The 13,787-nt window shown below is 35.5% G+C and overlaps 1 long non-coding RNA gene across 1 annotated transcript in view; it reads right to left on the bottom strand.

Moving 5' to 3' along the window:
- Positions 1 to 247: 247 nt before the first annotated feature.
- LOC123618933 (uncharacterized) overlaps positions 248 to 13,787 on the bottom strand; it is a 258,692-nt gene continuing 245,152 nt past the window's right edge. The window contains exon 8 of the long non-coding RNA XR_012505496.1: positions 248 to 790. This is a non-coding gene — a long non-coding RNA (uncharacterized LOC123618933). The remainder of the gene's footprint in view (positions 791 to 13,787) is intronic.

The following is a 13,787-nucleotide window of genomic DNA, read 5'->3' as shown; positions in this document are numbered from 1 at the left end:
GTTTGGAGTCTTTTAAAAATAAAATTTAAATATGTACAATATGTGTTGATGGAATTAGTTCTGTCATAATCCTAGCACCCAAAGTCAGCCATCATTGTTTGTTCAGTCTTTTTGACATGACTTTTCTTTTTGACAATGTTAGAAACGTCACATTTATAATTTATGTCTGCACAGTTTTACCTTGTCATTTTAGTCAACATGATATCAAAGCATTCCTCTTGTTGCTTTATAAACTCATCAAAATATAACTTTAGCTTAGCACTTCTAAATTATTACTTATTCACGAACTTTGCTGTTTAAAATTCTTGACTAGCTCTGTACCACCTTCAGCCTAAGGTCTCAGCCCCCCGAGTGGAGCTTATTAGGCTTATCGTGACTTCCCCTCTCTGACTCTCTAGCTTTTTGCTTTTTCTTCAATTTCTCAAATGTATCTTAACCTCTTGCAGTTTAGAATCACTTGCTATTTTTGAGCTAATCACATTTTCTTAATTTTTGCATAATTTCAATCTTGGCCTTCAATGCCTTTACCATTATCACTCAATACAAAAAAATTCCTACTCGTCCTTTAAGAGTGAGGTTTAGAATTAGCTTTTCTGAACAGCTGTTCTTGACCACACGGCCCCCACCCCTCTATCCAAAACTCACCTGCTGACGTGGGGTCGCCCATCCTGTGAGCCCCAGAGCACCCTTCAGTTACCACAGGCCTGCGCTCCTCCTCTAGACCAGGAGGTCCATGAGGGCAGGGATCTTGTCTTTTTTCATAGTTGCATTACAGTTCTCAGCAGAGTTCCTGAAACATAGGAGGCATTCATTTACTATATGTTGAAAGAATGAATAGAAGACTACAAATAAATTTTCTTATCTGTGTCCCATTACGGAGCCCTTGTCCTCTCTAATATAAAGTCCCTACTGCCCTTGTCTACTGCCCACTTGCTATGTTTATTGACTCATTCCCTGTGGTCACTTTAGGTTTTAGGACTTAGAGTTCCTTTTTTTTTTAAACTTTTAAATTTATTGTCTTTTAAATATATTAAAAATAAAAAAACTCAAGCATTGGTAGTATAGTAATAAGTAGGTGTTTTCCAAGCTTACATAAATTAACATAATGCCATAATAGTAACAGGGAAACAAAATAAAAGTAAAGAATAAAGAGTATTTTAGGGATAAATAGAATATTTTTCATTTTCCTGATTCTTTTCATTTTTCATATAAAATGGGTATTTTTTTAAGATTATCTTATCTTAAAATGATGACTAGATTATCTCTTTAAAAAAATACTTTCACATAATCATAACTGCAGAATCAGACCATCATAATTTTTGCACCAGTGATCCCTAACCTTTGCTGAGACAGACTCCTATGATTATCTGAAAGATCTTTTCCCAAGGAAAATGTACAGATGCACAGGAGTACTTGTACACAAACATTTGTTATGTTCTGTGAACCCAGAAATCATCTGTGACCCCCATTAAGATCCCTCTGGTATCCCAGCGATGAAAAGTTCAGCCTTATTTTCAAAGGCAAATATTCTGCACTCACTCTCTGCCGCCACATGCCAGTTGACTTGTCATTAAATTCCACACTTACTCAGGTAGTTAAGTTTATCTATCAAGGTTAGTTTATGTTTAAATAATGTCTCTACACAAGCAGAACATTAAAGGGTTACCCACTGTCCACATTTTAAAAAGTCATTATAAAAATATGCTAATTACATGAGCACACAAAGATACAGTAAATCCTTCTCATCCTTCTTCTCTTCATACAAAATTTGAGTAGAAACAGATTTCTTTTTGTATATCTTTTCCTCAAGTGTGAGAATTTTAGATAAATACATGTGAGTCACTCCAAATTGCCACCAAGTAGGACTTAGAGTTCTTTGTCTGCATTTGGCTAATAAATTTAAAGAAAAACTCCATTAAAACAAACTTGAAATGAAAAACGAGGGGAAAAAACCTGTTGGGGATACCTATGAATCTGCAAATGTTAGGTATGGGTGCAGAATTTCACATCTGACAAATATTCAAACAAGAATGATGGCATTCATTTCTAATATTAAAGCAATTATAAAATTAAAACTTTAACTGGGTAATATCTGTACCCATTCCCCATTTTTGCTTCCACCAATTAAGGATTGTTGTGACTACCTCTTAGGAATACAGTAACTATCCTACATGGAAATGTCCTCTTCACAGTAACTTTTCCTCTCCCTGGAAATGAATCAGGAAGGGATAGACTTTATACAGATGCATGTTTAGTTTAAGATTTATGAGCCTAGGCAAGTTATTTAATTTCTCTGAGATTTAACTCTGCCACTTGTAAAGTGGACAGAATTATAATATTTGACCCACAAGACTTTGAGGAACATATATGTAACTGTGTGAAAGAACTCCATATATTTTCAGCATCAGGGTTGTAGTTACTGACTTCAAATATATTTTGTGACTCTGGGTCTATATGCCTAACCAGCTGTTTGAACTCAGCCTTTACCTGCTAAGCTCCTTCTCTTTGTCATCTGAAAGAATCTTTGTTTTCTTTTAAATTCCAATTTTCTTCTAATCTCTGTTCTACAAAATCCATGACTTGGGTTAATTCAACAGTCTGTTTCGTGATCCCACTAGAAATCCTGTTTTTCGCTTACTAATGAGATGTCTAGGTACTCTTAGAATTATGGCCAACTGCTGTCAATAGTCTACACTGAAGGTAGGAGAGAGGCTCTTGCTTATTCTTAAGGCAGTTAAGTAGTTACTTTCCTACTCACACATAGAGGAATTGCTATTTACAAACTAACACCATCACCTGACATTTGAATACTGCTAATTACCTTGTAAATATTTTTTCATGAATGTCAAATCTTCACTTGTAATATTACATAATATTATGTATGAAAAAAATTTGAAAAACTTTTAGAAGAATTCTTTGCACATAAATTCCGTGTTTTGGTAGATTTTCATTACAATAGTCTTAACTTTACACTGGAAAAATAAATATTGCACAAGATATTTGGACATTTACAATGAGTAAATGACTCATTTTACATGCTTAAAGTAATGCAAACATAAAATTTTCTTTTTCTTCTCAAATTGCTCACAGTCTGAGGGGGAGAAACAGACACGTGTATGTATAACTGCACTTTGATCTCGTTCAGACTTCTAAGTAGGAAGATAAGAACCTAGTAAGAGTCTAACTTCATTTCATTTTTTAAAGGTCAACATGCCAAGGCACTTTTACTTGTTTTGCAATGTAATTTATTTTAAATTATCAAAATAAATCTTGCTATAAGGTATTAAAGGGTGGGGTGAGGTTGCTATTTATAAGAATTATTGGGATCTTCATTATAATTCTACCAAATTTATAGAGTTAAATGCCGGTGCGAGCTGAAGTTTTTGGAGGTGTGTTTACCTGGGTGACAGCGCATGCTAACATTGTGGCTGATTTGTAGCCTCTCTTAGTTTCTAATTGTAAACATTTGCGGCAGACTGGTTTTCTAGAATGATTTATAGATTTTGTTTTATAAACAATCATTTGTACTCTCTCTTTCCATTTTAAAATGACCATATGGAAATTTCTTCAAGTTTAAGACAGATTACTGTGCCTCTAAAACCTCGCATTCAAACTGCAACATAAACCAGTCCATTTATATGTTGTGTCATTACCGTCTTCACTGTGGTTATGCATCTTGGTCAAGAAGACATGGAGACTGCTTTGTAAATACACTCTCAAAGTATATAAAAATATTACATTTAAAACCCTGATCAAATACATTAACACTTTGGATCCTAGAAAACATCTATCTCTAGTGGGAATTCTCTCCAGCTGCATTATCCATTCACCACGCACTTGGTCAAGGGAGCAAGGGCTCTGCAAAGGTAGGGAGGATGCAGCTTCTGGATTAAGAAATGGATGCTAGCCAGAGAGGTGAGAGAGTGCGTGGTAGGCTTACTGGGGAGGGTTGATCAGAGGCACATGAAAAAACTAGGGAATAGATGATCCTAGGGGAACACAAAAAAGTTCCTATCCTTTCTAACCTCCTTCAGTGTTTCTCTTTCTCTACTATATTAAAGACTCAACTACAACTCTGTCCCTAGAAAAAATTCAAGCCCCCTCCCTAAAAGGACCAAGGAAGAAATGATGATAGCAGAATGTGATGGGGAAAAGAGTGGAGAAAGAGAAGCATTGGAAATTATGGAAATTGATTAGTAAAGGCAAGTTCTAAGAAATCTCACAATAAGTATTCTTGATATTCACTGAAAACTAAATAGGGTCAGTCTTTGATATTTGCGTAGACTTTCATGTCTGCTAATCTGCAAAATTTTAGTCACCTGAGCTTCTTTCCTTTTAGAGGAGACATTCAGATTTTGCATTTTGAGGTTCTAAGAATAAGGTAAGATTAATTTATCATGAACCCAATCAGATCTCTGAACTTCTCTTTTCCACTCTCTTTTTCTCACACAAGGAAATACACAGAATGTATTTCACAGTTGGTGGCAGACGATGAGAAGAGTTTGGTTGTGAGCATGGTTTGGAAGTAGCAAACCTGCTCTCAACCAGTTATGTGATCTGCTTCAGGCAACCTTTCACACGTTTCACTTTCCTCCTCTGTAAACAGAGATAATAATAGTACCTACCTCATAAGATCACAGTGTGGTAACATATGGAAAGAGCTGGGCAGAGAACATAGCACAAGATAAATGCTCAATACATCTATTAATATTATTCTTTACCAAGTGCTTGTCTTTTCCTTTCTCGGTATCTTTTCTTCCTTCTTCCCTGTTCTTCAACACCACTACTGCTCCTACACTTTGCTGGTGGCAGGCAAGGCATTGGGGGGAGAAGCATCTGTGCACAGGCTCTCCCAGGCTTCCCAGCAGGGTCTGAGACAGTGAAATCCATTCACCAAGACCAAAGCTGCCTTGTATGTCCACAAAACTGGCTGTTAGTGATGGATCGGTAACACAATTTGAAGCCATAGTTTTCCGTTGTAAGCTTTGGACCAACTTCCACTCCAAGTAGACAATTTACCGGAATAGTGTGTAGTTAGAGATGGAAGAACTCTTCAATACATTTCCTTTAATGAAACTCACTGACTACAGGTAGAATTTGTCTAAAAGAATTTATCTGTTATGAACTGAGCTTGACAAATACCGTATTTTTGTTTTAAACATTTTGTTAAGGGCATTTCATGATGGAGGCCCATTTGAGAGAATTAGCATGTCAATTTTCAGGAGCTATAGGACAGCTGTCCATTTTTTAAAACAATTTTTGGCTTATAATATTTATTTTTTCAGCATTATTGAGGTATAGTTGACAAAACTGTAAGGTGTTTAAAGTGTGAGATGTAATGATTCGATGTATGTGGACATTGTGAAAGGATTCCCCTCACTGAGTTAATTCACACATCCATTACCTTACATATTTGATCTCCGTTTGGTTTTTGTGAGAACACTTAATTTCTGCTCTCTTAGCAAATTTCATTTATATGATACCATGTTACCAGCTATAGTCACCATGTTATACATTAGATCCTCTGACTTTATTTGCCTTGTTAATGCAAGTTGATACCTTTTTACCAGCTTCTCCCTATGTCTTTCTTCACTTCCCTCACCCCATCCCCTGGCAACCGCTTTTCTATTCTGAGTTCTTTTTTTTAAATTTTTTAAATTTATTTTTTTATTCCACACGTAAGTGATGCCATGCGGTATTTGTCTTTCTCTGTCTGGTTTATCTTACTAAGCATAATACCCTAAAGGCTTATCCAATTTATCACAAATGGCAGGATTTATCTTTTTCAAATCTGAGTAATATATTACATATACATACACACATACATACACACACACACCAAATTACCTGATTCATTTGTCTGTTGGTGGACACTTAGGACCTTAGCTATTGTGAACTATGCTGCAATGAACATGAGAGAACAGGTATCTCTTCTAGAAACTGGTTTCATGGGACTGCTGGATTATACGGTAATTCTATTTTTAACTTCCCGAAGAATCTCCTTTCTGTTTTCCATAGCAGCTGTACCAGTTTACACTGTTTACAATCCCACCAACAATGTACAAGGGTTCCCTTTTCTCCGCACCATCATCAGTGTTCATTATCTCTTATCTTTTTGGTAGTAGTCATCCTAACAGCTGTGAGGTGATGTTTCCTTGTGATCTTGATTTGCATTTCCTTGATGATAAGTGATACTGAGCACTTTTTAATGTACCTACTGGCCATTTACATGTCTTCTTAGGAAAAGTATCTATTCAGGTCTGTTTCCCATTTTTAATTGGGTTATTTGGGTTTTTTGTTTTTTTTTTTGCAATTGAGTTGGGAGTTTCTTGTATATTTTGGATACTAACATCTTATAGTTCATCCTTTTTGAGACAAGAAAAGAGGCATTTAAAATTAAATTTTAAACTTATAACCAAAAATTAAATTTTTTAATTTTAAATTTAAATGACTTGATAGTTTAAACTCAGAATTAAATGCTAATTTGCCTCAAAGAGTAAGAAATGTCAAATTTATTGTTTTATAAGATAAGTAATTTATCCTTTAAAAAATCAGCACAATATAGGAAAGAGTTTGAAAAATATCAAAAGATTTATTATTAATCACATATCTTGTGCACACTTTGTACATTCCTTTCTGGTCTTTATTTGTTCATGTATTTTTTAAAAATAGGATTATTGTATTGACTATATATTTTTGTATCCTATTCTTTTCATTTAATATTAATTGCTGTTTTAAAACATTATTCTTAATAGTGCTTAATATTATACTGTATGAATATTCAATAATTTATCCTGTTCTCTAACTGGGGGAATTTATCTTCCCATCTCCAAAGAAAACTTTACTTTGTTTCCAGCCCTATATTATTATAGATTAAGTGATGTTGAAAATTCTTATACCTAAATATCTATCTTTACATAGAGAGCTTTGATGGAATGACATGCCAATTGTTTTAAAAGTAACTTTTCTTCAATTTTAATTGTAGAATTTAATTAGAAAAGTACGTGTGTTTTGGAATAAAGTCAAAAGGGATCTGCCAAAGAAGCAAAGGCTAATAGCATAGTTGTAACCTCAGCATAACGTTAACAAAAACTGGACCAGAAATTTAGCTACAGCAGAAAGTGAAAGGGAGGATATGATACGAGAAGAAATGGCAGAGTTAATATTTGAAAGAAGGAAAAGACAAAGAAATAACAATCAGATTGTCTTTTATGTTTCTAAATCAGAATTTCAGAAGTAATGATGCTAGAGATTTTTACAAGAAGAAAAGATGAGAAACTATTTTTATCATATTTTAAAAAAATGGTTAGCTACTCAGATACATATACTTGCATGAGTAATACTGAACTCCAGCAAGAGCTCAGAAGAAAATTAAATTAAAAATCACCACTAATAGAATATTGAACAGTGTCACTCTTAACTGAGTGAACATTACATTCTCAGAGGCGTTAAACTCATGACATACTTGAGGACCAGCAAATGGTCCTTTTGAGAGGAATATGGTGAGGTGGGAAACACTTTTTCTGCATCTCTAATTACGGGGAAGAGGAACCTTTGAAAGCACCACTCATCAATTTTTCTCTTTCTGATAATCTTATATTTTGTACTTCAACAAATTTTCTCATTTTAACAAAATTAGGTTAATAAACATCTAGACTCAATTATTTTAAAAATCCATCATTAAGTAGATGGCCATTAATATAGTGAGACAAAGGAAGATTTCTCTAACCGTATCCACACAGCCCGTACTGTATAGAGAGGGATGTCCTAGGTCCTAGATAGGGAATGAGCATTAAGGACAGATTTAGACCATCTCTGGTCCCCGACTAGGGGACAGAAAGGCAAAATTACCCAGAGAGAGAACATTTTCTTGGCTCTGGCACCCTCTCAAGTTGCAAAAATTAGCCTCAAGGGCCAATGATGAGATGATAGATAATGTAAACAGCTTTACCAGATAAGCTATTATGTTTAACCCATACTTATATATATATATCAGTTTTAGTCATGGTTCTAAAGTAAAATATACTAGAACAGGAAATCAAATACTGTCACTCATTCCTTGTAATAATTAGGCAAACAGGATCACCATTAGGTGGCGCAATTCAACAAGAAATCAGAAGCCATTGGCCTTGGAAGCACTTCATGTTTCTTTTGGCATGCTAATTGTCTGAAAAGGAACCTTGTAACTGTTAAATCAGAAGGAAACAAACACCATGAATTTAAAGGGACAAATTACTAACTGCTCCATCTACCTCATTTCCTTAGGCCATTTTATTTTTGAAACATATTGCAAACAAATGAAGTTGTGGTTTTCTAGAATTAGGAACAACGGCAAGGCCTGAAGACTGTCAGATTCTCAGCTTCCTCCTTTGGCTAGGTGCCTGCTGTGGGACTACGTGTGGGTAGGCTGAAGGACCAGGGCTCTGGGAACAAGGAAACAGAAGCGCTTCTAATTTCTTAAGTTTTACATTTGTCAGTTTCTCCAGCGGACAAGGCATCTCCATGTGTTTGGCAGAGAATGGATATGGGCTGAGCATATGGAATCTTTTCTGAAACAGACATTGGCTGATTTATATTAATATAAAAGCAAGCGTTTGAGAAATGTAAAGGGGGCCAGTGACACCGTAAAAAAAAAGAACAGTTTTGCGTTGGCAACTCGTAACATTTTCAGTTATTTTGAGACACTTGAAAATACCAAATAAGCTAGATATTAAAACATAGATATTAACAATTTTTTTCATAAACTGTGGCTATAAATGAGATTAACTTTCCATCTTCCGTGAAACTTCTAACACTGAATATGGGCTAAACTAGTGTTTAAATTCTACCCTCTCCCTCTTGGATAATTGTCATGATTCCTTCAAAATAATGTGGCCTCCAGAGTTAAACCACCTGTTCTTTTAAAAGGAGATACATTTAGTAATGGGGGCAGATGAGGGAAGACCCATAAAAAAGTTTCTCATCTCATTAAAAAACTTTATAATGTCAGTTGGGATTTTCAAAACATTTAGGAAATACCTAATAAAAGGAGAGAGGCTAAAGAAAACAGTTGGAAAGAAAGAAAGATGTCCAGAGGCAAAAAAATAAGTCAAAATAGGAGAAATGATAGTAGCTTGGGCTTGCTGCATATTTGAGTGAAGAATCTGTGAAGTTTAGCAGCTCTTTTGAATTTCAGAGTGATGCTATTATTTGAATATAAAGGGAAGAACATAATTTCCTTAGCTACTGGTACATCTGTGTTCCCTCAGTTCTCAAACCCACAAACCTGTTCTAATTGTTGGGCACATCCAGTCCTGGTGGATCTCAGTCTTTCCTCCCTAGACCAGATGGGGAGGTAAAGGAACACGAGATATGGAACACTCACAAGATGGAGCTGAAACTGAAAACATATAAGGCAGCCAAGAAACATAAATGAAAAAGATAGGGAGTGAGCATCAAGGACAGATTTAGACCATCTCTGGTCCCTGACTAGGAGACAGAAAGGCAAAATTACCCAGAGAGAGAACATTTTCTTGGCTCTGGCATCTTCTCATGTTGCAAACTCATCTTGCACCTTCTTTTCACTGCCAAGTAAGTGCCAATGATGCACCAATTTCCTTTTATCATTGGTCTTTCCATATTCTGAAATTTGGTTTCCCAATTCAGAACACTGCATGATGTTAATCAGATTGCTCCAAAGTGTCCAGTAGATTGGTATTTTTTCCCAGTCATCTTATTTGACTCCTGACTTGATCCCTCATTCAAGTTTGGTTGCCTTTGGCTTCTGTAAGAAGCTCTCTCAGGTGTCCCTGTTGATCCCCTGAATGTACTTCTCTGTCCCCTCCTCAGCTCTTGTTCCTTGGCTGTTGACATCCCTAGAGTTAATTCCAGGATTCTTTCCTCCAGCTCTAAACACTTTCATAGCATGAGTTTCTTTTCCCTTGGATGCTCTTCTAATTCTTTGCTGATAAATCTCAAATCCATACTCAGTCCTAGCCACTCCAAGAACTGCAGAACTCAAAATCCCATTACCTGACGAACATCTTTATAAAATGTCTGCAGGCACTTCAGACTCAGCAGGTTCCCATGCTGATTGCTGGCCTTTCCCCGGAATCCTCCCTCTCCTTCTGCTTTTCTCAATATAGGAGCACTATCAGTTTCCCCAGCTGGAAAATTTGGGGTCATCCTTGACTCTTCTCTTTCCTACATTGTCTACTTCATATTCATCAGTAAGTCTTTGGAATGTGTTTTATATGTTTTAATGCATCATGTTATATAGATATTTTTTGCTTTATATGTTTAAGCACATTACATATTTGTGCCATAACCCATCTCTTTGTTCATATTTTATTTTTCCTTTGAACTATTCCAATAGCTTCATCACTTGGTTCTTTTCATAGGTTCCATGTAGTCCTTCATTCAAACTAGTGCCAGATCTAACTTTCTAAAAGACCAATCAGATCCCACATCACATTTCCATTCTTAAAAACTTTCTCTGGCTTGATTAAAACCTGAACTTTCTAACATGACATTCAAGATTTTTCATGATCAAGATTATTCCCAGTCTCACCTCATCCCTCTTACACTTGAGCCAACTTTAAAGGATGCCTTGTCACTGCTACCCCTCTGCAAATTCTTGTCTCTCTACCTAAAAGGTCCCTTTCCCCATATTCCACATCATACTGATCAAGACTCAGCTCAAACAACCCCCTTAGGATGCAGACTCACATTTTTCTAGCACTATTGTATAATAAGAAATCTGTAAGTGTTTTATTTGTCTAAAACTGTAAGAAAATTTCAAGCCATTAATTAAATAATTAATTCATTTCTTTTGCATCAACTTTTATGAGTAATTAATTTGTGTCAACTCCCATGCTGGGTCATGGGAAGAGAAAAATGCATCAGACAATCTTTGCCCTTGAAGGACTTACAGTGTATTAGGTAATAAAGACAGAGACTAGCATTGTTACAACGCAACTGTCCAGACCTTTGCCTCCATGAATGACTGAAACATTATTTCCTTTCCAATGCCCAATGTGAATTGTGAGTACACCAAAGGGATCTCTCCTCTGTTAGACATGGGCATTTGCGGCAGCCAGCCAGCTCCAGGGACTCTGTTTTCTTTTTTCCCAGCACGACCAGGGCTTGCAGGACTAAACTCATTTTCCTCTCCCCTCCAAAGCTGCCTTACCACCCTTTGATTTTCTTGCACGTCCCTAGTTTTCTATAAAGAAAAGCAAACAGGCACTTTCATTAGGTGGGTTTTACTCCTGTATGATCAAGACTGGGGAGCAGACAGGGCAGAATGGAAATAATACACAGGGAATTTACCAAGTTTAAGAGGATCTTCTGAAAGTAATTTAGTGTGTCCTGGCATACCATATCTGAAGTAACTGAGTGTCCTACTGGTTTTCTGCTTTGAGTTTTTATTTGTGAAACTCACTGCTTTCTCTCCTTTAAACTCCCACTAAAGGGCTTGCTTATCTCATCTCTTTAGAGTTCCCTTTACAAGCAAGGAGGCTGGGAAGATCTATCAGAACAGTGTAAAATGGATCTAGCCAACATCACCTTAAATGTCCGCTCAAATTAAGCAAGTGATTCATGTCCCTGTAGACCTTCAAACTTAAGGACATCAAAGTCCATCTGACCCCTGCCGCACACAGGAAGGTTCACATTTGGTCTTCACCCTACAGAAACTAATTCTAGCTCTTCAGTTTACATTTTTCCTACCCTAACATTTTCTTATAATTTCCCTGGGATCTGTAATGACAGTGGCTACATTCCTTGATTGGTGTACCATTTCTTCACACACCTGTAAGTTTGTTAATAAGTGGCCATGCATTTTAAGGCAAAGAGAGCACAAGACTTACTAAACAGGAAACTCTAGGAAAGCAATAATTTTTTGTGTGTACTTATTTTGTTCATTGACTTGTCATTAGTACCTAAAATAGTGCCTGACAAGTAGTAAACAAATACTGTTTAAAAGAAAGAAGACATTACGTTTTAGTACACTCGATTATGATCATTTCAAGTTAACTGAAAGGAATGATACATTTAATAAATACTTAAAAAAATCTCATAAATAATTCTGTGTACGAATAGAACTCAGATATGTTGGCTTTTCTAGATGCAGTTTAAAAAATCATCTATAACTTTAGCTTTTTTAACGTGGATAAAATAATCAGAACAACTATGTTGTCCATAGTAGTTACTTTGTAACAATGGCTTACCTAAGTATCTAGTTTCTATATAAAATTATACATTGTTCATATTAAATTTTAAAATACTTTAATAAGAAAACCTTATCTAGTGAGCTGGTGGTAGAAGTTAATATTTTTACTTAACTGAGATAAGTCAGCATAGTTATTTTTGAGTACTGAAAGACAGTCATTCTAATCAGTGCTTCCCTTAGTTATGATAAATTATATGTTAACAGGTTACAAAGACAAAACCTAAACAAAACAACAACATAAATTCACTGTCACAAATTTACTCTTGTCCCTATATTTTAGGACATACTCTCACTCTATGCGTTAGAATCAAGTGGAATTTTTCATAAAGTCTGGGTTCAAGAATCTGAGTTTTAAAGAGCACCCAGGTGAATCTAGCTGGGGCAGGGGGTACATTACGATTTGAGTACCCTGTTCTCAGGAATCAGACTTGCCACATTTGTAACATGATGATAACATAGTCATTATCTTAAAAAAAGTCTGTACTTAAATTTTGAATACTTATTATCTGATTCCTTATACTATGTGATTGAATATAGTAATACTTAATATTCAATTATTTACTTTAGTTAATTCTAGATCAGCATATTTTGTTATTTAGTGTATGAACTACGTATGCAGACTATATGGATCCCAAAATACTTAATTTTATATATATATATAATTTTGTAAATTTTAATGAAATGTATTAGCCTTTCTTGGCCATAATTTACCAATTAGCAACATGGCCTTTTACCTCGTAGAGTTGATGCCAGGATTAAATGAGCATTTGGAAAATAGTAACCACCAAATAAACATTCTCTGTGATTATTCAAATTGTTTTGTGGTTTGGTCCATGATATGGATTTAAAATCAGTTTTTGTATTTATTTTTTATTACATACACAGATCCTGGTGTGTATACCCTAAGGTTTGCCCAGAACAGTCCTGGTTTATGCCTATTGTCCATGAATTCTCTCTGGCTTAGTATTTTTCCTGGACAAAAGTTTTATGGTTTAGACAATAAATTATATGGTCACCATTAAATGCATAAATATGACTGTGTATTTGAAAGCATAACCAAATACATTTTCAGCCGATTACACATAAAAATGTTTTTCTTCTTTCCTTTTGGACATGAGATTTGGAATTTTGTAGCTATAATGTATTGTGGACTGCCTGCTAATCTGGCCCTATGAACTTTTTTTATTTCCACTGCTATCTGAACTAAGTTAAGCTTCTCAGCAGTGACTCCACCAGTAATGTGAATGCATTTGCCAGTCACCCAGCATTGACCCCCTTGAGATCCAGATTAGTTTTATGAATCAACATTGATGACATTATTTGCTGTATCAGTGGAATCTCTGGCATCTCTCACCCAGAGCCAATTCTGCTAAATAGGTTCCAAGGATCATATCTGTGTTAGTTTCAAAAAGTGAATTACTCCATCCATTCATTTTCCCTTTCAATTTCCGAGGAATAAGATAACTCCATCTCATGTAGACCTCATCTAAGTATATCTACTTTTCTATAATGAGAATATGTTGGAATACGTTATCCAAACCTAATCGGCTAGGAGATTCTGTGACCAATAATTGGT

This window comes from Camelus bactrianus, chromosome 3 (genome assembly GCF_048773025.1).
Source record: "Camelus bactrianus isolate YW-2024 breed Bactrian camel chromosome 3, ASM4877302v1, whole genome shotgun sequence".
Lineage (NCBI taxonomy): Eukaryota > Metazoa > Chordata > Mammalia > Artiodactyla > Camelidae > Camelus > Camelus bactrianus.
Note: the sequence above shows the minus strand (reverse complement) of the source record. Positions and strands in the feature narration are given on the sequence as shown.